This window comes from Pteropus alecto, unplaced genomic scaffold (assembly GCF_000325575.1).
Source record: "Pteropus alecto unplaced genomic scaffold, ASM32557v1 scaffold35, whole genome shotgun sequence".
Lineage (NCBI taxonomy): Eukaryota > Metazoa > Chordata > Mammalia > Chiroptera > Pteropodidae > Pteropus > Pteropus alecto.
Genome location: NW_006437828.1, coordinates 12,440,899 through 12,463,774, shown reverse-complemented (window position 1 = coordinate 12,463,774; position 22,876 = coordinate 12,440,899). Strand labels below are relative to the sequence as shown.

Genomic DNA, 22,876 nt, shown 5'->3' with positions numbered 1-22,876 from the left:
ATTTTTTAATTGTCCGAGGCATTTTTTATCAGATAAAAAATCTCAGACAAGAAAAAGGAGAATAAAAAAAGCATCTGATTTATTCACCTGCCAAATCCTTCTCAGCAACGCTGTGAAAAATCTGGTGCTCTGCCTGCCCGGCTCTTGGCAATGTGTTTATTTTTTCATCTTAGACCTTTTGCAAATCCATGGGTTGCCAGGAGAGAGACAGCCAAGCCATGTTACTTAGTTGTCACATGTTGCTTTTGTACATTGTGTCACATCCGTAGAAAGAACATACATTCTGGTTAAAGATACTTGTAATTTATATGCTAAGCCCAACATTTCTGGGCGGCCTAAGCGAACCATTTGCCAGTCACAGGCGAGGGGAAGGTGGTAAAAACTGGAGCGGCAATTCTCTGAGACTCCAAGACATTTAGAGCAGGGACAGGTCAAAATTATTTTTGTAATAACAGGAAGACGTGACCCTTTTTCACTGTGGGGGCATTGACGCTGCTGTTGCAAAAATAAATGTGAGGAAAATTTCTGGTGACTTTTCAGGAGCCGAGACGGTGGAAACGAAGCGAAGCAGCGTCCGCGGATCCTCCAGCGCGCGCTCCGTCTCTAACGTGGGCGGGAGCGCGCGCCTTGCTGGTCTTGCGCTGTGTGGAAACGGGGTGTGTGCGCAGCACGCTTCCCCTGCACCCCAGTGATGAGCGCGGGCTGTTCCAGGAAGAGCGAGGCACCTGTGGGGCTGAGTTTTGAGCAAAATGCACAGCTTCTTTGAAAAAGGAACATCATTTCCATTTGAAAGAAGAACTAACAAACAATGCTGATTTAGATTTCGGTGTGCGACAAACTTTTCCTTGAAAACGAACCTGTTTCTTCAAGGAAAACAACTGATGATACCTGCAGGTCAGTGGGAAATATTTGAGGGGGAGAAACTACCATTTTATTAACTGTGAGTCTCCACGGTGAGCTCAAGAGCGTCCCAGATTTAAAGACCTTTCCAATGCGCGAGGCGGTGATACCACCGACCAGGATCTTGTGGGTTCTGAATAACAAAATGAGGCCACAGTCGCAAGAGTCGGAAGGGAACTCAGGGAAAGGATATTTTTCAAATGAGCGATGCACACGTAACAAAATCGTGTGCGGATAGAAGACCAACTGCAAGCTTAAGACTGGACGATACTTGTCCATGTAGCAGGGTATAAAACACCTATTGATATTGTTTGTGACGTATCCACAAATTGAATACGGGAGCAGATCTGAGAATCTGGCTTTACTGTGCTGCGTTAGACGTTAGAGATTTGGGAAAATGTAAACCAATTCCATTTTTCCACTAGTTCCGTTGTTGTTGTTGCTGTTTTAGAATATGTGGTTATTTTTCAACAAAAACGCCGTTTTTATGTTAACATGCAAAGAGTTTGTGGTTCTATTTTTGAATGAATTAATACCCATTTAAAATTTTTCTTGGCTTTAATTTCTAATATGGTAAATATTGATGGAGCTTCCCAAAATGAAAAAGCCTTTGGGAGTCATCTGTAGTGTGTGAAGTAAACGTTTTACTTTGGGATAATTTTAAATTTGTAGAAAAGTTGCAAAGATAACATAGCTGTCACGCACACCTCGCCCCGTTCCCCTGGAGCTCCCGTAACCGTGGAGTACTTGCCATGCCTAAGAAGCTACCAGAAGCCGACGTTCATGCCTTCCTACGAACCGAAGTCCAGATTTTTTATTTTTTTAATTCAGATCTCATCGGCTTTTTCACCAATGTCTAGTTTGTGTTCCAGGATTGAATCTTGGATAGTACCTTGCATTTAGTCATCAATACTTTTTATTAAAGTATCAAAACGTCCCGAGGCTAAACTTTGCAGAACTGTTGCTCTAGGAGAATATCTCCGAGATGCTGATGACAGCTGCCCTCCGGCCGCTGGCTAACTCTCGCCACAAGCCCCCTATCTTTATCCATGTTTGCCTCCTTCGATGGACGCAGCAGTGTGAAACATATGCCAGGTGAAAACACACTTTCTTGTCTCTAGGTTTTCTGGGTTCAGTTTCCGGACCCACGACTTCATGAGCAGTGTGAGCTTCGGCAAGTTACCTGGGCTCACGGGGCCTCAGCTCCTTCGTCTGCACGATGGGAATAATAACTGCATGCATCTGTCAGCTCTGCTGTAAGAGTTACACGAGTAATAGTTAGAACGACGCTTAGGGTATAGAAGATATATCCGTTCTATGATTGCTTATGCGATCGTTGCTTTTTATTTATATTTAACTGGTGCAAGATGTTTTGCTCTGCCGATTTCGTTCCTTTCTGGCAGGTCAAGGAGAAGCTGCGTGACAATTCCCAATGCTCGCACGTGCTGCGCGTCCCTTCCGGAGCTGAGCAGCCACGGCGCTGGGCGGCGTTTCGTTCAAATTGCTCTTTGAAGCAGCGTGCGCTCCTTGGCTCTATACCTCAGGTGTAGTTCCTATGGAAGCCGCAGCCTCACACCGTTGAGGTGGAGGTGGGATTGTGCCCACGGGCCTGGGAATAATGTCACCTAGGATCCACCCAGAGGACAGTACCAGGCAGGCGTATGGTGTGATCCAGGGAAAACCAGCCTCCAAAATGCACGGAAAGCGAAGGCAGGGCTGGAGATCAGGGCCGCCTGGCTCAGACCCGGCTTTCCCTCGCCGGAGAAGGAGGAGGCCTTGCTCATGCCGACGCTGGATCAGGCCACTGGGGGACGCGCTGTCACAACACCGCCCTGAGCGGAGTGGCGCCGGCGGGCACACACGCCTCTGCTGAGCGGCAGTGCAGAGGGAGAGCTCTGCTCTCGGGCTGGGTCCGCCAGTCGGGACTGCTGGCTTCGGCTTGTCCCATCGGGGACCCTAAGGGTCAAAACAGCCGAGCGAGACCTGCCGCCTCTGCTGCTTCTCAGTGTCCCGGGGGATTCCAGAGACGAGCCCACGTCCGCGATGATTTTAACCAGGAGCGTGATCACGTGTGGCCTCTCGCTGCCCATCAGGCCACCCAGCGGAACTCTTAAATGCCACCTGCATGAGCAGTTCCGCGGGATGTTCCTCTCTGTGATGGTGCCCTGCCCACGCCACTGTGACCCATGCGTGTGGCGAGTCCCCTTTCCCTGCGACACGGAGCAGGTGTTCATCCGGCTGTCCTGTCCAGGCCTGGGGAGACTGGTCCGTTTGTCCCTAAGCCCGGAGCACTGCTGAGCCAGCAGATGACACTCCTTTTGTGATTGCTGACATATTAAGGAAGGACACGCATGATTTCTTAAGTCCTTCCCAGTTCCATAAAGAAAAACCAGCAGGGGCTTGATGGTTTTCATTCCCGATTTCATATTTCGTACGGACTAAAGGCTGCTGTCCGCCCTCAGATCGCCTGTAGGAACCTTGTCCCCAGCGTGACAGATCAGCGGGCGGGGACTTCGGGCTGTGATTAGGGTCAGACGTGGTCACGAGGGTGGAGCCCTCAGCGATGGCATCAGTGTCCTTATAGGTCATGAGAGCCAGAGGGCTCCCCCTCTGAGCTCCACCCTCGGACGGGACAGCTGGGATCCTCCCCAGGCCCCGCCCTCTGGCGCCTGACCTCCGACCTCCGGCCTTCAGAACGGAGAACCGCATTTCTGCTCAGCGTGAGTCACCCGGGCTGAGCTGCTCCAGCTGGTCAGACGCTCCCCCTCCCCAGCCTCAGTCACGTCCGTCTGCCACGTGTGCCGAGCCCGGGTCGCGCGTGGTCCTTTCGTGAGTGAGTCCGTCCTCCTGGACGACACTGCCTGGGACTCCGGGCGTCCCGGGCGACACGGAAGGACGTCCCGCCTGCTGTGTTACCTCAGTGCCATGGTCCTCTCATCGAATTCCGTGATTTGTGACAGGGAAGCACAGAGACGGTCGCGCTTATTTGGTGATCGTACAAGCCACCAGCGCCGTCTCTTTGTTGGGACAGGACGGTGGTGACACGGGAGAAAGTCACCCTTCCAGGATGGCGTGGTGGGGGGGGGCGGCCATTGGGAGCACGCGATCTCTCATCCTTGCATTTGAGATCGGGGCCTGACGCCACGAATGTTCGCGGTGTCCCCCGACCTCCCCCGGCTGCTGGTTCCTCCCCTCTGAACTGGGACAGCAGTGACACCTACGTCACAGAAGGCCGCCCTGAGAACTAAGGGAGAGAACTCGATCACGGCCCCAGGACAGTCCCTGGCCCGTGACACTTGATAAGTGTCGCTTTTTTCCCCAACATCTCTTTGGCTGGAGGTATTTCCCAGAAAAGCAGAGGTTCGTCTGCCCCTTGCAGGTGCTGCTTCTTGCTAGAAGAAGCCGCAGCTCACCCCGGGGCCGCCTCCCCCTGTGGTGCGGGGCGCGGATCCGCACAGGCCGATGCGAGCTCTAGGTGCCCCATTGCGTTTCACTCGGAGACCAGGACGCTGGTTAAGGGGCGACTCGACTGCGCCCGAGGCTTACGACCCGAGAGGCACAGTTTCGATCTAGTGCGAACCTAAGCGAACGGGCGGGAGTCTGTCACCGCCGAGCCGGCCGCTGTGGCGCGGGGTGGACAGACTGCGATCCGCAGCTGAGCAGCTGCTGCTCTCCGCATCGCCGATTGCATGTCTCGACTCCGCTTCCTGGAAAGTTCTAGAATTCTCCCTGCACCTTCCCTGAACACAACTGCTCGCCTCTCTGTACGTGCTCACGTGCCGACGAATCCAGTGCGTGTGGAGAAGTTGCTGTCCAGGCCTCCTCGGGACACGCAGATAACCCGGGAGCACATCGCCGTGGAAAGTCACCGACATCCCGTGGCACCGGTGAGGTGAGGGACACGAGCCTGGGAACTCGGTCACCCGTGGGGGCCAAGGCCCTGTTGACCACGTGTGATGTCGCCCTTACAGCTCCCGCCATGTTCTAGGGACAGGGCTAAGCACGCGACGGGACCATAATTAAATGTGCCACCGCAGCCGCGTGACGTTTTCACGACATGCCTCTGGCCAGGGCAGGGTCTGAAGGTCAGCGAGGCTGAGCGTGTCCCACCGGAGCCCACGGAGAGTCGCCGGCAGTGTAACCTGTCAGGGGGCCGAGCATGGCTCTCGGCGTCTGTCCTCCAGCCCAGCCTGTCCCCTAAACGCGTCCACAGCGGCCAGGCCCTTCCCCCACCCCTGCGTGGGAATGAGGGTGGCCTAGGGCATCTCAGCGTCCTCCAGACTCCAGACCAATGCGACGCCCTAAGGTCATTCTGAGTTGCAAATACTATCTTTCTCTGGACAGCAAAATCCCCACCACATAACCATCAAACTTAGCGCTTAATTTAACGTTACATTTTTTTTTTCGTTTCTGTTTTCGTTTTGTTTTCAGAGTGGGGCCATCGGAAGGCAGAAAGCTGGGGCGAGAATGTGGCCCTTCGCTTTCCGCGTGCCTCGGTTTCTCCTGTGTGTCAGCTGTGCCTCTCCGACCCCTCCCGGGCAGAAGTGGGGGCGAAGAAGAATTTTTTTTCGCTGATTCTGTCGTCGGGTAGTTTCGTCCATTCTGGGTCTGAGGTTTCGGGGAGACTCCACGGGCAACATTAAACTCCCTTTCCTATGACGCGGAAAAACACATTTTCCATCTTGCTGCCCACACCCAGCCCCCGCCCGGGCAAAGGATCTCGTGCGCCCTTGTCATCCTTTCATTCACTCGAGGCCACGCACACGATCCGGGCAGAATGCCTGACGAGGGGGACCTGCAGGACCCTGGAAGCTCTAGATTAAATGGTCTCCGGGAACGCGAAGCGCTTCTCCCGCGCGGCGTAACGACGCGTTTCTCCCCCGAGGGTTAGCGCCCCCGCGCCGGGCCGGGTATTAAATCACACGAGCTGCGCGTCCGCTGCAGCAACGGTGATATGTGCGTAAATATCAATCAAAAATGTCGCGCCTGTTCGAGCATCCGATCGAGAAAAAAGGGCGGCGCCGAGGATAAACACGACGCAAAACGAGCGAAACCGAAACCAGTTGTGTTTGGCAAAACAGCCAAAGAAAAGTTCTGTGAAGGAATTGAGTGAATCAGCTCCAATTCTAAAGCCCATTCTAGAGACACCTGCAGGACGATGCGCTCGTCAGGTCGCGGGTCGAGCGCCCTCCCTTCCCAGGCCCTGGGTCCCCCCCCAGCCGCTGTCCAGACCAGGCTGGAACGGCCACGGCCTCGAGCACTTCCCGGAGCCACCTGCCACCTCGTCCCAGCCGTCGCGCACGCCAAAGCGAGCAGGAAGCTGACCCTTCGGAAGGTTCGCACGTCTCCCCTGCAAATGTCAGACGCGTCTACGTCAGTCGCTCTTGAAACAGACGGAGCTGCAGCTCGCTCCGCGCTCCCCTTCCCGCCAACGCCCAGACCCGAGCCTCCAGCCCCCCGCAGTCGGACCCCGGCCGCGCACCTCAGCCCTGGCCACTGCGACGCCAGGACAAGGGACGCGTGCTGCTGGACACATACATTTCTCAGGTGGCGTCCTTTGCACTTTGTTCCAGTGCGACAGCAGCCAGGGGTGGCCTGGCCGCAGATGGTGGCCACAGGTGAAAGGGCCCTGACCCCCGGAACCGCGAGGGCGTGGAGCAGAGGGAGCAGAGGGAGCAGAGGGAGCAGAGGGAGCAGTCCCTCTCTCGTCGAGACCCACATGGGACGCCGACCAGAGCAGGGCGCTCGGCTGCGTGCGCTTAGGATGCTGCGACGGGCTGCAGCGGTGACCCACGGCGACAAACGTCTCCGGCGAGACTGGAGCGACACGGGTCGGAGCAGGTGTCCACTTCTGTCCACCGCATGTCCCCGGACTAATCTAATGCCCGGCCCGGACCGGGCGCCCACACGGGACTCGCTGCGGAGAGGCCGGCGGAGCGCGAGGGAGTCGAGGGCGCCCCGCGTGTGCGAGAGACGGGAGGAGGCGGCGCCGCCCGCGACGGCAACGTCGCTCTCTCCTTCCGCCCGCACGTGCGGGGACGCGTGGCGCCTGCGAGGCTGTGACTTACGCGGCGATGCACGCACAGACCAGCCGCCGGCAACGGGGGCGTGCTCCCCAGGGGACCGCCCGGCGCCTTCTCGGGACAAGTGGAAGAGTTAGTCTCAGTCTCGGAAGTTAGCCAAGCAGAACGTGAGGGTGCGTGTGTGTTTGCAAAAAGGCGCATGTGTATGCCTGTGGCTGATACTGTGAGAAAAAAAGCAGGATTCTGTCCTCAGGAGCGCGGATGCCACGGGTCAGAGACACGCTCGCGAACCACTGTCTGCCGTGGGGGCCTGGTGTGTGGTGTGAAGGTGCACAGAGCAGCTGGATTCTACGGTCTCTAACTCGGGGTTCAAGCTTGGATGTTGTACTACAGGCTAAAGTATCAATCCAACCCTCCCATCGTCTGTCCGTCCATCCATCCGTCCGTCCATCCGTCCGTCCGTCCATCCAACCATCCATCCAACCATCCATCCATCCATCCATCCATCCATCCATCCAGTAGATTTCTGAGGATCCCAAGAAGCATCCTTTATATCATATACATTTGAGGAAGGAAAAATGTCTCTCTAGTTACAGTACAAATAGAAGCGAAGATTCGGGAAGGTGTTTAACGACTCCGCTTCTCCCACATTTTTTTGACGGTTTGCCAAGGGCAGGTGGCAGCCATGTTTGGGAACATTTTCTCTGGCAGAATTATAGTCACAATTATATCCCGGGTTTAAGTAGCAACTTTAATTACAAAATAATGAGCATATGATGTAGGCAATGCTAATTAAATTTGTCTACATATCTAGATTTCATTTAGGTTTCTACTCTGTAAGTTCAATTTTACTCGTAGCAGAAAATTGTAGTTTGCAATTAAAAAAGGAACATTGTAAAGCAAAGCAAAAATGCCTGTCTGTGCGCTGAGACTCACGGGCGCTGTATTTGTCCCAACTCCAGCGTAGCTACGACTGATTCTTTCTTCCCTCCCTAAAATGGACAAGGATAACATTTCATCTTTCTGCAACAATCGCTAAATGTATATGTCATAATGTCAAAACAAGAGCTTATTTGTATCCTGGTCCAAAAGATGATTGGAACGATAACTGAATTTCGTTTTGCGTAATAGAAATACGATTCTAAATGTTTCCACAACAGGAATCTCTATGTCTCTTTTAATTAATATGGTTTGGAGATGATCTAAATTCTCTTCAGTGGTACTCTAAAATACGTTAGGATTTTGGTCAAAAAAGAAAACTTTAAAACAGTAATATACTCAGAAACATGTTTATGCTAAGTATGAAGAAATAAATAATTAAAGGGATAAATATGGATTAAAAGCCAAAAAATTTCCAATCTGAGGATAATGTACATGATACTTTCCCTTAGTTCTACATAACGTTAAACACGAAAGCAGAATGTAATTGCATTCCTATAATCACGTAAAAGGAATCGCCACCGTAAAAACAGATCCTTAACTCGTGGCGGAGTCTGGACTGGCGGAGCTAAAGGATGTGTGTTATTCTTTTTATCTGCTGATTTCCACAGACTTTTTTTGACCAGTCTCTCTCTCTTTTTTTTTTTCCTAACAAAGTGTAATATATTATTTTATTTACAAAACAAAATAGCTCCAATGTAGGAATTTAATTAAAGTTAAAACACAGTATTTTATTTCCATGCTCATTTTCATAAGATGTGTTTTTTCTAAAATGTTAGCTTCAGTATGGAAAATATTTCTATGTAAAAGTTAATGAATTCTTTATATATTGGGTGGTAAAATTCATAAGCCCAACCTAATCAATCATACGGTGAGATAAAAGTTAAAGGCTATTCGATTAACTATTTTTAAGTAATATATCAGAAAAAAATAATGTTTATTTCTTATATTTTACATAAGACATATATGTCTTTTGTGACATAATTTTGAAATTGTTCAAAATTTCTAAATTCTTTTAAAATTACTTGAATTATTTGAAAATGCGTTTCATTTTCATTTAACTTTGCTTTTCTGGTGAACGATTATCTCACATCGAACAGCAAGAGAAAATTTCTGCCGTTTTGGTGAAAGCAGGACAGCAAGCCGGGGCCAGAAAGGGCTCTTCTCCCCGACAGAGGGTGGCACTCGTGACTTTGTCTTTGTGACTGTCGTGCGGATCCACTGTCCCCTGGTTAGGGGCAGTCTGGAGACTTGACTGGATAATGAACCAACCAGAAGGCTACCCAAGACAAAGGGAGTGTTTACGTTCCTGCCACCCCAACGAAAACAACCACCAAAACCAAAGACCGAGAAACAGCAACAGCAAAACACTACAATCTTAAGCCGGTCGTGGCTTTCAGGGGCGATGACCTTATTCATTTGCACGTACTCCGTCTCCTCCCTTTGCTCTTAAAAGGTTTTCTGATTGAGCAGGGTTTGCTACAACCTACTGTGGCCCAAGTACATATTTCTGAAGAGGATACTGCGTAGCGGAGACGTGTTTTAGTAAATTTTCCTGTATTGTAGTCGTAATGTCATGCTCTGAGTTTCTTCATCACTGTTCAAATGGAATTTCAAATGCTCCATTCAGTAATGCCAATAATGGCATCTTAATGTGTACAGACAAAAGCTGACCTAAATAAAGCCGAATGCTAAGATGTACCGGCTTATCTTAGTAAAACGATCCGTCATAATACCTACAGAAGTGTTGGTGTTGTCGAGACATATTGAAATAAAACCGAAAGTAAGAAATCGGGAAAATGGAAAAGAGTTCTCTGTGAGTCAGAGTTCTAAAGAAAGCATTTGGATACTCAAATGGATTAATTAAAGGGTTTTTTTTTTTAACTTAAGAATTAATTATTTTAGGGTAGTTTGAGGTTCAGAGCAGAATTGAGATGAAGTGTAAAAGTTTCCCATGAACCACCGAACGCTCAGCGTCCCCCATTGTCAACGTCCCCAATCAGATGAGATATTTGTGACACCCAATGTTCTAAAGAAAGCATTTGGATACTCAAATGGATTAATTAAAGGGTTTTTTTTTTTAACTTAAGAATTAATTATTTTAGGGTAGTTTGAGGTTCAGAGCAGAATTGAGATGAAGTGTAAAAGTTTCCCATGAACCACCGAACGCTCAGCGTCCCCCATTGTCAACATCCCCAATCAGAGGGGATATTTGTGACACCCGATGAACCTGCAGTGACACGTCATCATCACCCTTCGATCTTTGGCGTGGGCCAGTGGGTAACGACATGTGTCCACCAAACCTGCAGTGACACGTCATCATCACCCAGAGTCCACAGTTGACATCGGCTTCGATCTTTGGTGTGGACCAATGGGTAACGACATGTGTCCACCTGTGCAGTAACACACAGACTAGTCGCCCTAAACGTCCTCTCTACTCCAGCTGTCTGCCCCTCCCTCCCGCAACCCCGGGCGACCACTGATCCTTTTACTGTCCCCAGAGTTTTGCCTTTTCCAGAATGTCATACGGTTGGAATCACACAGTGCACAGCCTTTCCACACGGGCTTCTCTCGCCTAGTGATACTCATTTAAGGCGCCTCCACGTCTCCTCCTGGCGGCCAGCTCATTCTCTTTCGTGCTGCCTACCATTCCACTGGCTGGGTGGACCATTCACCTACGAAAGACATCTCACTTGGGAAAGTCTTTAACAGAACATTAATTTAGTAATTCTGCAAATGTGCGGGCAGGGCTAAGGGAAAGCAGCAAGGACCCAGGGGGCAGTCTAGAACCAGACAAGGTGGACACGCTCCTCCTTCGGGCCCAGCGGGGGAGGGGGTCCCCCCAAGCAGCCTTACCCAGCAAGAGCTCTGTGCTCAGGACAGGCTGGGCTTGACCTGCGGACCCAGTTGGGAGGCCTGGGAGGGTGGGTACCCCAGCCCGGACCTCCACTCAGGGTCTCCCACCCACCCATTTACTCTGGCAGCTGGGGAACAAGGGTGCTCACTGGTCTGTTCCTGACAGGTGATGCTCCAGGGACTCAGGGTGACGCAGGTGACACAGGAGGGAGAGAGGAAGTTGGAGCAGCGATAAGAACTAGCCAGCTCGGTGACAACACAGTCTGCTGAAGCGCCTTAGGGGCGATTGCTAATGTATTATTAATAAGCCACTTCTAAATATATTGAGCAACTGTTAAGCTCCTACATTATTAACCAAAGCTAGAGCCAAAAAGCTTTTAAAATGAATTAATTATACAAATATATGGAAATTATTATTTACATGTCTAAGTGGTCTCTTTTCTCCTGCTATAATTTAAAAGAGCGCAGTCCACAAAAAGAATAGACTTGTTATTTTCCAAATTAAAGATAATCAAAGAGATAATCAAAGAGTTCATCGAGAATTAAGCAATGCCGCAATATTGTATTTTGATTGGAATCTACATTATTTTTCACATATCACTGATAAATAAATTATAAGTCGCGTATTACTCAGAATTTTCTTCTATATTTTAAAAGAGGTCCTTTACACACGCTCACGTATAGAATTGTATCGTAGATTAGTTCATACATATTACATAGAGCGAAATGAGCACGCATTCCTGAGCCTCCTGTACATCCCGGTTCCTAAGCTCACCTACAACTCTGACTCGCTGTTATTCTCGGCGACACGAAAACCTCTGGAGATTTAGCATTCGATACAGGAGCGTTCTATTCATAGCGTCAGAATGCTCTCAGCAAGTCTCAACGCCACTGTATTTTTTCACTCAACGAACGACATGCACGACATGTTCCTTGATGGCGATCAGGACTCAAACTCTTCCTCAAACGGTCGTTACGTGATTTACAGACGGCAGAGCAGGAGGCTGCATCGTGTAGTCCGGCTACCAGCCATCATCAGAGCCTGGGGGTGACAGCCCCCCATCTGGCCGACCGCAGCCAGAAAATGCCACCAATGGCTCACACCCCCATGCCAGAGCTGCTGAAACGAGAGAGAAACCGTACCCTTAGCCTGCTGAGACGTCGTGTCGCGAACGCATTGTGCACAAATAGAAGTTTTGGTGCTTCACGTCCTTGTGGCAAATAATAATGTCATTTTCTCTTTTCCAAAGAACTCAACAAAGACAGAATTCCAGAAAGTTCCTCCTGGGGGTGATGAGAAATCTGAATGTTTGTTCAGCACCTCGTGGGACCGGCGGGGATCTAAATCGAGGACGTGCGTCCTCGCTGGGCGCTGTCTCGGAGCTTCTCCCGGCGACGCTGAGATGCTGCCGCCTCCTCCATCTGCCGGGGGGAGGAGGGGGGAGACGATAAGGAGCCCCAGGTCACCCAGTCAGGAAAAAATGGAGTCAGGACCAGGCCTGGTGACACTATGGGAACTTACATGCCTATTTCTCGGTCTATTAAAATTCTAAATTATCCTAATAAGACTCTCGGTTTCAGCTCTATTCCCATATAAAATAAGAAGCTGGTATGTTTCTTAAAATAATCATGACTTTCTAAAATTTTTTATCTGTAATAAGCGCTGGCGAAATAAAAACCTGAAAAAATAAAGTCCTGAAAAAACATCCTTAACTCCCTGTAGTAACTCGGGATGCCTTCTAAGAATTCCGGAAGACTTATCTATGCTCTTTTCTTTCGCCTTTTGTTTGCTGTCCAATGCTCGTGGAGTGAAAACCTGCAGAGACACCCCCTTCTCTCCAGCCAAGTGCTGGGGAGACGTCTCAGATCTGACCCCAAGCCAAGCTCTTCTCTCGTATCTGGTATTTACCTGGAGAGAAAACCCGAAGCTGAGCTTCCAATCCTACCCCATCTGTTCCCCAACAGCAAAACACCCCTCCCGACTCTTGTCTCGCCCGCCGGCCGCGTAATTCACCCCACTTCAGAAGCGGGGTGCGCGCCGGGCTCAGTGTGTGTGGCAATCTCCTGAAATCCTAACGAGGAAGCTTGGTTATCGCCTACATCGGAAACAAAATCCCCCCAAAATCCAAAAAACTCACTTAAAATTATGTGCCTTGTTGTTTTCCTCTTGGCAAGAAGAGAAATATTAAACGAAAGCCACAGTGAACCCCGTGAAAAGGAGGCTGTGGCCGGCCAGCCCTCAAGGTCACCCTGCTCTTCCTTTCCACCCCCTGGGGCCTCAGTCCCCCACGGTCTGCAGCTGGACCCCATTCAGAACGTTGTCCCGTGATGAGAAGTGGGGGTTTATGTCACCGGGTGTCAGAGTTGCCGCGGCAGGAGGAACTCTGAGGTCCCAACGGTTACAGATTATAAGGTTCAGCGCCCCCACCCCCACCCAGCCCACCTGTGCATTCCTGAGCTCCGCCTGCTTCCTCCCCAAACGTAATGATGACTGGAAATGAAGGGTTGTCACCAGAGCAGGAAATAGCATGGCTATTGGATTCATGGCCAAGGGGAAATATTTAAATAGTTGAAATAACTAATCACTTTTTCAAAAAGATTTGTTTTTGCTGCTAAGCATTGTTCGCTATTCATTATACACAGGATGAACATATTGCTACTTACAAAAGGCAGGACATTTATTTTATTACGCTTCATTTATTAAGCAAATACCTATCCATTAACTAATATGTGCAAGGTCCCAGGCTGGGACAGATAAATGTCAGCTCCCATCTCAAGAGCTCCCGTCCTAGTCGGTGTGTTCTGACTGCTATAAAATTTTCTAAATGCTAACTTTTGGTGGAAAAGGAGGACAAACGTTACTAAGTATTTATTCGGAAATGTTTATGGAAGGCCTGCTACCTACCACATGTGTCCTAGTCTCTCAGATTTAAAACCAAAATGCTAAGGCCACGGGACTCACGGTCTAGTGTGTGAAAATGGATGATAAACACATAAGTCACTAACACAGACGGTCCCGTGAGTCCCACGGTGACGGAGCACAGGAGAGGCATGTCACCCAGGGGACCGGCTCCACATTCGAAGCGTAAAGGGAGGAGCGTGGGGCGGTAGGGTTGGGGGTGTCACGCAGGAAAGACTTGGTGTTTGTTCTGGGTGTGGTAACGACATGAAAATATATAAAACAGTCATGAGAACATCCTTACAACGTGGCAATCATCAAATGCGTAGTCGGTGTTTACCAGGACGGCGTGAAAAAAAACGCCCTGTGACTTAGTACGTGACAAAGCGGATCCTGAACAGAAAGCTGCTTCCTGTCGGTCGGGGTCTCGAGGGAAGATGAGACGCTTGGCTTGAGGCGAGGTCTGAGGTGCTGGGGTCGGCCTCTCTCGCGGGCAGGGGGACGGCGTTGGGGGGACGGCGTTGGGGAGACCGTGCTCAGTCGCTGGACACTCGCAACCTGGTCTTCGGTTGTTGTTCATAGTTACGACTCAGACCCTTTTTACTTCTTCAGCCATTAAGCCCCTCACAGATCATCGATCCATGTGTTAAAAGAAAGAAGGGTTTTAAACATCAGATGACTCCAGCTCTTTTGAAGTTGACGACGAACGTGTCTGTCGCGAGTGCGCAGAAGGGTTTGGAGCTGGCACCCTTTCGGCCACTGTTTCAGCTGGAAACTTCAGCCGCTGCTGGGGCCACTGTGTGGGGACAGCGGTCAGTTACACCGGGGTCGATTCGGAACCAGCAGGCTGTGAGCGTTATTCGGTTTCGGAAGGACTTTGACTTCATTTTAACTGGACGTGGACGTGCGAGTACGTCGTTGCATGCACTCCTCGTGGTCTTCCCCTTCTGCACGTGTGACGGTCACCGAATGTCGACAGATGCATCTAATCGGAAAGACGCTATTAGCGAAAGAAAGTCAGACGCTCGATGACCGTGTTTCTGTGTTGGTCACGGCATTGCCCAGCACAAAGGTCAAAACTGTAGAAAGTCAAAGTCCAAAACAATCGTCTCTATCCAGCTGGCTCACATGTGTCAGGCACTTAAAACCTCTCCTCTGGCGACATGGCTCAGCTCCTTGCTGGACGTCAACGCAATCGCGGCTGATGCTACATGGAGTTGACGCCATCAGCTCAGCTACAAGTGGACAGTGAACCCGTGGGTCATGTTGGTCCTTGGTCAGAGCAGGGTGACAAGTCTCCAGGCTGATTCGCCATTCAAGTCAGTAGAGGGATTTTTTTCCCTCTAGAAAGAGCTGCTTGTCTTGATGTCTATAAATGTGTCCAGAACCTCACCATCGTGTACGTCAAACGAACTCAAAATTCAAGAAAATTAGATATGACCATTACCTTTTTTAAAAATAAAAGCAAGTGGGGATGAAGGGTTATTTCATGAGGAGCATTTCTGAGTAGTTTAAAAAGAATGAAAGAGACCGTGGTCCTGTTATTTCTCTCAAAATGACATGGGACATGAATACCCCAAGTTCGCAAGTGAGTGCAGCCTCTACTAAGGGTGTAGCCAACTCTTCAGATTTGTATTTCCTACTCTTAGTAAAAACAACAGAAAAAAAACAATATTACATTTACTTAGTCATAGGTAGGTACCGAGCAAACATTTTTGAAAAAAGCAGGGATTAGCATCTTATCACAGAAGCCACAAACCCTTGAGTAATTTATTGATAATTTTTTTAAAAATCTCTCTCACTTAGTCTCTCGTTAGGCAGGACGCCATTCCCTGTGTTTCCTTTGTGACTTTCCCGGTTTTCGGCACCTTTACCATCCTCACCACCTCCGTTTTAATCCAGAGTTCCTGTGAAAGGAAAATACTGTCCTTCTCAGCCTGTTCTGCACCTGGGGTGACCATGCGACACATGCTGGACAGTGGGACCTGGGAGAGTTCTCCTAGAACGTACTGGGGTTAGTTTCACTTTTCTAAGGAGAGGGAAGACCCAGCTGGCACTTCTCTGCACCCCACCCCATTACCTCTTCTTTATGAGATGCTGAACTTAATGTGTGAAACTGTGTCAACGAGGGAACACGGAGCAGGGGGAGGAGAAGGGACCGCGGGAGTCCGTAGCATCACCGAAACGCTCGCCACTGTGCGAGCTACGACCTGAGTCTTCTAATGGGCACAAGCAGCACCTGATCCAATTCAAATCTGGGAGAGAATCTAGTTGGGTGAGACTCAGACCTAAAGCTGTTTTGCACTAGTTACAAAGAGTCTTGCCTGTCAAGTTAAGAATTTTTCTTTATTGACGGGTATCGTATTCATTGTGAAATATTGTATCTAAGCTATTGATTGTATAGATTTAACTGATGTCACAGACACATCCTGTCTGATTATCACAATACGCTTGTGAAGTAAAAAGAGACGTTAGTATCATCCAAGTTTTAGGGAAGATAAATCCAAGCCCCACATTGCGGGCTTGCTCTTGGTTACCAGCCCTGAGTCAAACTCAGCTTTTATTCTTTAAATTCCAGGCGTTGCGTGTGAGGAACACGCTCCCTCTCTGTAACATTCCCTCACTGTGTAGAGGATCGGAGCCCTCTAACTGTCATTTGTACCCAAATAACGTACCTAGCGGTGAGGAGACCGTGATCCTTTGAAGCAAATACACCTCTCTGCAAGGAGAATCCGTTCGACCGTTTGATAAATAACAAGCCAACAAAGACTGTGCGTTTCATTGGGTCGGCCTCTTCACACGTGCCTTAGCGCTTTGTCTTCAGACTCTACTTCACCTTATTTCAACAATCATTTAACAAAAACGCCTCTTCATCCATCAAAAGCATCCGTTATATTGATGTTTAATGCCGACGCGTTGGAGAAATTCCCTTTTAGCAGGAAGGAAGTTTGCTTGCTTTGTTTGTGTTGTGTTATGTTGAGCTAACTGCAGGGCGATAACGCCAACTGTCCTATTAGGAGCCGGGGCGCATGCACGACCCCTTGCGTTAGGAGCACTTTGAAACACAGGGACACAGAGTTTTAAAAGATGGGAATGGCACAGTAGCTTCTGTGGCTCCTGGATGAGACAATAATAAAAAAGTTTAATACTCTGTAAATGTGCACTAGGATTTACTTTGAAAAATAGTTTTTCTAAACCCAAGTGTAGTAAGTAGTTTTATAAATGTGCCCTGATCATGGGAAACAGACCTCACCTGACCTTCAGAGCTCAGCAAACCTGGACCTTTCGAAACCTGAGAACCGAGCTGACAGCATTGCGCACAGTGGACAAGTAAGGCGGACACGACGCGAGGCAGTGACCGAGCTGTGACGAGAACTGAGATCACGCGACCCCGGCACGAGCTTAGCACACCACTGCGTCAGCGTCGGGGGAGGGCAGCACGTCTTACACGGAGAGCGAGGTAGGCCACTTGCCGTTATGATCGCCATACAACTGATGCGATTTCCCTGAGCATATCGCGGTTTTGAAGAGCGCGCCAGAGAAAGAATGAACGGGCAACAGTGAAAAATCAACCTTTCAACACTGAATGCGCTGACGACTCTCCCGCGGACAGCGCCTAAGGACAGAAAATGACACGCGGACACCACGGAGGCTGCGTTTATGCGAAATGGCACCCCCGTGAGGTGTTCTTTGTGTACAGGCGTCAGGCAGCCTTTGGGGACGGACAGGATAAGGGACCTCTATCGCGGACACCACGGAGGCTGCGTTTATGCGAAATGGCGCTCCCGTGAGGTGTTCTTTGTGTACAGCCTTTGGGGACGGACAGGATAAGTGACCTCTATTGATGTTGCAGCAGGAAATTAGACAGTTCTGAAACCGGGGACACGGCGTCCACCGCGCCCTGTGTGTCCACGTCGGTCCTTCCTGAGGGGTGACGGGCACGCACCCCACGCGGACTCAGACCGCTCGCCGTTTGACAGTCCTGTTTGACTAAACAGCATTGCAGAATAGTATTCGTGTGTCTACGTACCACGCAGAGATATCGCTTTAATGATGTCGCAGTATTATTTTCGGTGGCTTTTCCGTAATTGTCTCAAGTGTGTGTCCATTACTGGACGTTCGCGTTGCTTACGGGGCTTTGTCACTGGGAACAGCGTCACGATGAACGTCGATTTTGATTTTTAAAGATTTTAAAATATTGGAGACATTGACATTTTTAAAAATATCTAAAGATGATTCAGTTCAGGTAAATTCTAGAAGAAAGATTCCTTGGTTAAATTTTAAAACATCCTAAAGTTGTCTGTAATAAAATGCTTATGCGTTCACAGAAATTGTTTACCCGCCATACCAGGTCCACGGTAACAGGTAACCCGGCTCACCGCCAACCTCCCTGATTTCAAACAGTAGACACTCAAACTGGAAAGGAAAGGCCACCTCTCTGCTCTTATTAGCACCGTGCGAACTGTCTTAATTGTTGTCCCTCAGCCTAAGATCCTTAAAGTGCTGGATTAATAGAAATATGGACTAGAACAGAAATGTGTTCAGTCTCACGGGGAAGCTTGGGCCGTGAAAAATGGTCTGTCACCGCCGCGCTTGGTGACTTCGGAGCTGTGGGGAATCTCGTGTCTCCGAACGTGGGCGTCCAACGCTCGCCTAGAAAATACATTTGTCATCTGGAGGCCGAAAGCTCAGCCTCCTGCTGCCGCGTGTGTGGTGCTCGTCCCGGCCCTGTCCTTCTGGGCCAGACCTCAAAGCTCTTCCATGTCAGTCACGCGCCTGGAGGTCCCCGGCATCGCTCACAGGCAGGTGGCAGCGCGCAGAAAACTCTCTCCTTTCCTTTTCTTTCTTTTCTGTTTTTTTTTAGGCGAGGCACCCTTTGGTTGACCTCACAGTTTGCAAGGATCTTGTCAGCTAACAATCCCTTATTTTTTATCTTTTATGCCTACGGCACCTGCTCTTCCTAAGAGGTCTCCCATCCAAGCGCTAACCAGGCCCGACCCTGCTGAGCTTCCGAGATCAGCTGGGATCGGGCGTGTTCGGGGTGACGTGGCCACAGCCACCCCTCCTCACAGAATGGGTGGGACCCTCACCATGCCCCTAACCCTGCTCTAGGTGTCCCATCAGCCCTGATTCCTTCCACTCTCCAGCCCCCCAGTCAAGCCATATTATCCCCAGATTTAAAAAAAAATAAACAGCCGAACTCCTAATCCTTTTCCACTCCGCTTTTGAACATCTGCAGCGACTCCTCGTCCTCCATTCTTTTAAAAATAGAATTCGGACTCGGGACCTGCCGATTCTGCCCCGAGCGTCGCTCAGATCTACCCTTTTCCCGCTGCTGGGGCTTCGGCTGGCTCCACCGTCGAGCCTCAGGCGTCCCGTGACAGGCCTCGGTCTGCGGCGGCCCCCTCACGCCCCCACGCCCGCCGACATACCTCGCGTGTCTCGGGACGGCCGGCGTGTTCGTCGTCACGGTGAGTTCTCGCCTCTAGTTCTGGTCTTGAGCGTATATTCTCTCCCCCCACATGACCCCTTCCATGTATTAATGGTCTTAACATTTCCCTTTATTTATAAATCTAATATGCACTAAACAAACACGCAGGCGATAAGAAAGCCCTAACACATAATCCTCTAGGACGAGAGTGATGCCTGTCCCCCCCGAGGCACAGAATTCGTCACCTCAACAGGGACAGGACTGGAAGAGTGTCAAAGCCATCCACTTCATGCAATGCCCCCACCACCACCCCCGACACACACAATTTTCATATCACACAAAGCCGAGATGCCCTAATGAGCACCTGACACCACAGGTCACAGCCCTGAAACGGATCAGTCTGAAACAACCTAACCGCTCTGCTGAGTCACCTGATTCAAAACATCACCTGTCCTGATCTGGGCCTGGAACTCAGTACACAGCGAACCTGTGAAATAAGAAGCTTAGACCATTTTGAGTCCCAAGGGTTGCAGACAGGACGGACTACGAGTCGGGTGGGGTGGAGGATCGAGCGTCACCCTGTAAACTAGCAAGGTGATGCTTTTGGTCCGAAGGGGCTGGAAGAGGCACAGGGGCAGCTTCAGACTCGACCGCAGTGGAGTAACGGGCAACGTGGAAATTTTACAAGACGGCTTCACGGCCTGGACTAGAGGGAAGTCTGAGCAAGCACAGAAGCTAACTGGCAATGGGGGCCGTGGAAAGACACGGAACACATCTTAGAAGGAGTCCCCCAAAGCCCCAAGCCCCTTGGATGGGAGGGAGCAGGGACACGTCCGAGGAGCTGGCAGGCGGTCCCAGTGGCTGGAGCCCAGTTAGTAAGGGTGGGCATCGTGCGGGGTGACACTGGAGAGACAGGTGCACCTTGCAGACCAGGGTCTTCACGCTGAGGCGGGGGTCAGAGGGGCAGGGACGTGGCAGGGAGGGGCTGCGTCTGGTTACAGAAAGACACCAGGCCACCGCCTTCCGGTTAGTGCGTCGCTGTCTCTCTGCGTGTCGGGAGGTGCAGTCATTTCAGACTCCCGGGTGTGTGTGTGAGTGTGTGCATGTGTGTGTGTGTGTGTGTGTGTGTGGTTGGGGTGAGTGCGTACGATGTATTTTGCTCGCACGGTGTTACATGCGTGCCCGTGTATGGCGTCACATGGAATGTTTTGATGATGGAAAGAAGGTCTGAAAACATTTTATCCTCAGCCAACGTGCAAATTGGAAAAAGGTGGGGTCAGGATATCTGAGCCCTTCCTGGCCGTGGTAGGGATGGCTGACTCCCTCTCTGAAATACCTTCTTATGCTCAACTATGATATATTCCTTAGAGCACTGGAGACAATTTACTAGACGAGTTTTTGAAGGTTAAGAATTTCTGTTTCCAGAAAAATATCTATCATAGGTTTCACAAAAATATCCAGAAGCTTTCGGAATGTGTATCTATATGTGTGTGTGTTTGTGTGTGTGTCAGGATGTCTTACTTACAGACTCTGAGGCCGGCAGTGTGAGGATGATGACTGCAGAATATTCAGAAAACTTCAGTGGACAAAGGAGTGTTTAAACTATTAAGTCTCCTGCGTGTGTAAAGCAGCGGTATCACGTGACAAATGTACGTTGTGATTACATTACAGCTGGGGAAGCATCTTGGCAAAAACCCGTCAGAACGCGTCAAAGGGTCGTTTCCCACTGTTTCTGAAAGACTGTCGTACGTGACCGTGCGCACGGCACCTAAGTCTCCGGCACCGTGGTGAGGGGAACCCTCAAAGCGACAGTGACCCACGGCAGCCGATTACGATTTGACGTTCCTCTTCACGTCCGTGCTTCCTTTCATCTGTGCCATTTCGAGAATGACTAGTCTTTTCTCGCTTATTTTAACCCAGGCCGGGGAACACTTTGCACGCACAGGTGTGTAAGTCAATGCCTTTCTGAATATCCGTGGGTGGTCTAAAAGGTCAAGTTCGGTTCTTAGCCCCAATTCAGTTTTCCGGTTAAGAGCCAGGCCTATATTTTTTAATTAGTTCACCAAAATACGAATTATTCAGCTTCTGGAGATACCATAACTGCATTATCTATTTACACATTATTTTATCAAATGACATAGGACATTTCTTGGGAAAAAAAGCTTAATGTCAATTTTTGGTTTGAGTTGTTTAGAAAAGGCACTCAGATAGCATGAAATAGAAAAAGGTAGCAAATGAGAGGTGTGTATCTGATGCTAACGTATGGGCGGCGAATAAATAATAGTGAAAATACTTGTTTACATGTTGTGTATATATCTGAATTCAAATTTACAGCTGAGGAAAAATACAAATATCGACTATATTTCTCATTATCAAATTTCTAAGCTAAATTACGCATCGTAGGTTCACACACAAAAAGTATGAATGACATTCTCACGAGCCAAACCCCCCGCGACCAAGAAACTCCCCAGCGGCGACCCAGTTTGGCCCCGCTGCCTCGGGACAGGGCCCGATTCTGCTCAGATAAGACCCCTTCTGAGCATCGCGCATCGTAGAGTTTCTGCACGTCATTTACGTGGGGGTCCCCACATCCGCACCATGCACCGTGCACCTCGTCACCGTCTGCCGACATCAGGGTTATTCCCCGCTAAGTGCAGCGTAGAACCTCACTCTCAGACAGACCCCTTTGCTCCCCCAAGATTTTAAATAGAATCGTCTTACGTGTCTCTTCTGCACACGCGGTGCCATAGCAGATGCTCTTAAATTTGTTCCCGCCACAAAATACGACGTAAGAAGCGCACGGGACGCACGACGGTCTCCTGGGTTTACGCCTGCTCCCCCCAGGCCGATGTTCTTTCTTTGAAATGTCAAGTCTCTTCTGTCGCGGTTCCCCTTTATCTGGAGAGCCCTCGTCAGTCACCTATCTGCAAAGGGAGACGGGCTCACGAGCTCCGGGGCGACGGCCGTCCGAGGCTCACTCATCCATCGCCCCTTCGTTCCTGCGCGGGTTTGGCCTGAGGGAGACTTCGCTGGTGACAGATCTCGGTGCGTGCAGAGAGCTGACATTTCTCTCTGGGCTCCGTGGCCTCAGACGGCAAATCTGTGTCATGAATCGCTGTGTCCTTCGGGAAAGGCAGCGTTTCTCCCTGGCTGCGTCCAAGCGTGCTACTTCGTCTTCTATGTTCACAGGGCTAATTGCGATATGTTTTGATGTGACATTTATATATATATATTTTTTATCCTATTTGGAGTTCAGTCGACTGCTGGAATCTGTAGGCCTCTGTTTCTCATCGGATTCCGGACCTTTTCGGTCGTCTCTCTGAGGACTTTTTCAATATCTCTGTCTGTCTGTCCTCGGCCCCCCGGTGCCTCTGACGACTGCTCTGACCATGTGACCATTAGCTCTTTCGTCACCGCCCCGTACGTCGCTGAGACTGCTGGTAACGTTAAACTCCGCCCGAGCCCTGAGACCCTGGACGCTGTGGACTTGGGGAACCCACCCCTCACCCCTTTGTGTCTAGAAATGGCCCGGGAACCCCGCCCCTCGTATGGTCCAGACACGACTCACCACATCTTCCTGACCGCCATGGACCGGGCTACATCCAGACCCTCCAAACGCGCATCCTCCGTCTGTAAGTGACCGGATGAGCTGCTTTCTCGCACTGACCAGTCAGAACCAGTCGCCTCTTCACCCACCATCGGTTCCTCCTGCCACCAGCTCCATGAGCCTGGCCCGCCGTCCGCCGTCCGCCTCGGCCCCTCCTGCTCGGCCCCCTGCCCCACGCCCGGCTCCTTCTCTGCGTCCTCGGCTCCGCAGAGAGAACCAGC

At 50.2% G+C, this 22,876-nt stretch overlaps 1 protein-coding gene and 1 pseudogene across 1 annotated transcript in view; both read right to left on the bottom strand.

The window, feature by feature from the left end:
• The window catches only part of CSMD1 (CUB and Sushi multiple domains 1), a 1,232,804-nt gene that overhangs the window by 803,978 nt on the left and 405,950 nt on the right, over positions 1-22,876 (bottom strand). The gene's annotated exons all lie outside the window — the stretch shown is intronic.
• LOC112482245 lies at positions 18,557-18,675 on the bottom strand (annotated as a pseudogene).